Source organism: Caretta caretta, chromosome 22, assembly GCF_965140235.1.
Source record: "Caretta caretta isolate rCarCar2 chromosome 22, rCarCar1.hap1, whole genome shotgun sequence".
Lineage (NCBI taxonomy): Eukaryota > Metazoa > Chordata > Testudines > Cheloniidae > Caretta > Caretta caretta.
Window position 1 is genome coordinate 2,774,606 of NC_134227.1, and position 3,038 is coordinate 2,777,643.

The 3,038-nt window shown below is 52.0% G+C and overlaps 1 non-coding gene across 1 annotated transcript; it reads left to right on the forward strand.

Moving 5' to 3' along the window:
• Positions 1 to 2,965: 2,965 nt before the first annotated feature.
• Positions 2,966 to 3,038, forward strand: TRNAK-UUU (transfer RNA lysine (anticodon UUU)). Its single transcript has one exon. It is a non-coding gene; the product is annotated as a tRNA-Lys (tRNA).

Sequence of the window (3,038 nt, forward strand, 5' to 3'; positions counted from 1 at the left end):
GCTGGAGGGGGGGGGGGAACAAAGGTTCCTCTCTGTCTGTGTGATGCTTTTGCCAGGACCAGAGCAGGCATGCAGGTCAGAACTCTTGTAAAGAGTTAGTAAGCAATCGAGCTAGATCTGCGTTTGATTCTGTTTTGTTTAAATGGCTGATAAAATAAGTTGTGCTGAATGGAATGTATATTCCTGTTTTTGTGTCTTTTTGTAACTTAAGGTTTTGCCTAGAGGGATTCTCTATGTTTTTGAATCTGATTACCCTGTAAGGTATTTACCATCCTGATTTTACAGAGGTTTTTCTTTTACTTTTTCTTTAATTAAAATTCCCTTTTAAGAACCTGATTGATTTTTCATTGTTCTTAAGATCCAAGGGTTTGGGTCTGTGTTCTCCTACGCAAATTGGTGAGGATTTTTTATCAAGCCTTCCCCAGGAAAGGGGGTGTACTGCTTGGGGGGGGGGTATTTTTTTTTTGGGGGGGGAGACGTTTCCAAGTGGGCTCTTCCCCTATTATTTTTGTTAGACACTTTGGTGGTGGCAGCATAAAGGTTCAAGGAGAAAAGGTAAAAGTTTGTACCTTGGGGAAGTTTTAACCTAAGCTGGTAAGAATAAGCTTAGGGGGTCTTTCATGCAGGTCCCCACATCTGTACCCTAGAGTTCAGAGTGGGGAAGGAATCTTGACAGCCCACAAGTTTGGCCCTTGTGCTTGCTGCCCATGTTTTTCCTCTTTCCCACATGGCGCTTGAAGAAAGGAGTGGCAGGGCCAGGCTTCATAGTCAGAGCTAGGCAGGAGGGAGGAAGAGTCCCAGACTAGAGCACAGCACACCTCTCCTCCTCTGGGCACCTAGAGCAGAGGTGGCTGGTGCTGACAGCTCCAAGGGAAGGCTAAAAAGCCAGAGAGCAACCGAGGGTGGGGCAAGAGCAGGGGAGGACCGTGCCTGCACGTGGCCAGCAGACAGCCACAATGACACCCAGCCAACCTGTTCCCTGGCATGCCAAACACTCACTGAAGGCCACCCACAGACCAGCATGTGAGGCAGCTGCTGTTGCTCTGTGGCCAGCATCAGAAGATGGTAGGAAAACAGGGCCAGCCCCGCCAGTGTGGCCTCTGACCATTCCCACTCCAGGTACTCACTTTTGCAGTGGGGCAGGAGATTTTACCCCAAGAGGCTTTCCTCCGCTGGCGAGAAGCAGAGAAACACCCAGCCCCCTAGGCGCTGTTTAGCACCCTCAAGCACAGGGACAGGTGCACATTTGGAGGAGGGAAACTGCTCTACACGCTAGCCTGGGCAGCTGCCCATTTACTTTGGCAAGTCAGGAATGGCAAAGGTTAGACTGGACTCACCTGGGGCTCATGCCCTAGCCTTTGTGACGCCCAAACCCAACTCCTTCCCAGGGGTCTAGCTGAAGCCAGAGCATTGGCCTGAGCAGCCAAGAAGAGGATCCAGCCCTGAAGAAAGCAGGACCTTTAACCAAAGCAAGCACAACCATGGAGGAACTCCAATCCTGAATCATCTGATCCACAGGGAGATGCCTTATCCATCCGACCACATGAGGAGATATTCTAAGCACTTCTTCAGAAAAGGCGGACACTGTGTTTCTCGGGTCATCTACTGAGGGGGGCAGAAACTCTCTGGGCACAAGAAGTCGAGTTCCCAGCAAGATGTGAGATTTAATTCTATGCAGCCAGGTGCAGGACTTGGGAAGGGAGGCTTAGGCATGGGGGATTGGGATGCAGCGGATGGACTGGCTGTCTAGGTGCAGAGATTTAGTCACACTGAGGCACAGGAGGGAGGAGGAGGAGGAATCCTGCTGAAAGGCAGTGGCTGTGGAGAAAAAGAGGAGGGGTTTCTGGCACTTTTTTGCCTCTCTTTTGCCTGCCTGCTCATTCTTGTGGTCAAAGGGGTAGATTCTATCGGGAAGCCTAGTTAGCTCAGTCAGTTGAGCATCGGGCTCTTACTTTGGGGGTCCAAGGTTGAAGCCCCTGGCCGGGCACTCAGCTTTTAAATTGCCTTGTGTGCCAGGAGCCAAATGATTCCTGGTGGTGTCCAGAGCCACACAGGGATTCCCAGAAGCCATGACCATTTCCTGGAAAGGCCTCTTTCTGCTGCTTAGTCCTAGGAAGCAGGATAGAAGCCCACCTCCACAGGAGCGGGCCCAGAAAGCAGAGTCTCTGGTTGGCAGAAAGTGGGGCCAGCTACTATGATAAACCAAGGGAAGGGCGAGAGCAGCAGAGAGAGGGGGAGCAGCTGGAGAGCTGTAAGTGCAGAGTTCAAGCCTGCCAGCTGAGGGCCACAAGTGTCTAGAGACTGTGACATCATCGGGTCCCATGGCGTAAAGGTCAGCTGTCAGAGTGCTGAATACTGCAAGCTGAGCTCAGATCTCAGTGGGACTTTTGGACTTGTTGCTTCACACCTAAGCATAGGTGGAGTTTCAAGGCTTTGTCTTGCTCTTTCAAATGTGGGAGCCAGTCTTTTGCCTGCTTGCAGCTGTGACTTGAACGCCAGAGGAGACGTTGGATCCAGAAGGCTGGCCTTGCCTGGAGCCCTATAGGGAGGGATGTGAGCTGGATTTACTCTGAGTGCTGCAGCTGGGCTGCAGCAAGGCCTAGGAGGCAGCCCGCTTGGTTGACCTGCTGGCCCAAAGTCACTTTGGCGGTGTTGGTCTTTACCCAGGAATGCTGAAGGGTGGGCCTGAGGGAGGGAGACTCAATCCTCCTCCCTATTGGTCAGGGCTGGAGAGGAGGCTGTAAGAGTGGCCAGGTTGATGAGCTGGGCCTTCTAGAGTTTGGGGAGGGTGGAGTTGACTTGGGCATTGTGCTGGCAAAATGCCTCAGGGTGCTGGAGGGAGGAGGAGACCAGGGCTAGGGCTGGGAAGAGATAGAGAGAGAGCAGCAGGTTTCCTCTATTGTTTCCTGCTCTCTTTTTCTTGACTAGTTTCTCCTCTGCATGAACTTGTTCCTTTTCTTTGTGAGCCTGGCTAGCTCAGTTGGTAGAGCATCAGACTTTTAATCTGAGGGTCCAGGGTTCAAGTCCCTGGTCAGGCA